This window comes from Sinocyclocheilus rhinocerous, unplaced genomic scaffold (genome assembly GCF_001515625.1).
Source record: "Sinocyclocheilus rhinocerous isolate Xijiao unplaced genomic scaffold, SAMN03320098_v1.1 scaffold1291, whole genome shotgun sequence".
Classification (NCBI taxonomy): Eukaryota; Metazoa; Chordata; class Actinopteri; order Cypriniformes; family Cyprinidae; genus Sinocyclocheilus; species Sinocyclocheilus rhinocerous.
The window spans coordinates 7270-7868 of NW_015654046.1; positions in this window are offsets into that span (position 1 = coordinate 7270).

Sequence of the window (599 nt, forward strand, 5' to 3'; positions counted from 1 at the left end):
CCTGACTACACTCAACACTGGAGACAGTTAGTGAGGCTGAGAAGAAAGAGCCTACACATTAATACTGCCTAAGCAGAGCTCTAGAGAGTGGAGGTTTCAGCAGAATGACTCTCTTAAATGAGAGGAAGCCTAACAACACTCAGCCCTAATTGAGAAGCTCTAAAAAGTGGAGGTCTCAGCATAACGATTCCCTAAAACGAGAGGAGACCTGACTACACTTAACGCTAGACACAGTTAGTGAAGCTCACGATAGAGCCTACATACTAATAGTACTGTCTAAGCGGAGCTCTAGGGAGCGGAGTACACTGCATAACGACTAGGCCCACAAGAGCCTAACAACCTATAACAGCCAGAGAGCTCTATTGAGAGAAAACTAGGAATTGTGATCTCAGCATAGCGACCCTCAAAGGGAGGGGAGCTACCAGGCTCAAGAACAGCTGATCAGGGAGGCTCACAGAGAGCCTCAAAACCCTGAAATAACTGCAAACAAAAATACTGGGGAGCAGAGCGCTCAGCATAACTCTCTCGGCGAGAGGAGCAGAAACCATGCTCAACCTAAATACACGTACCTGGGCTGAGAGGATGAGGAGGCTCAGAGG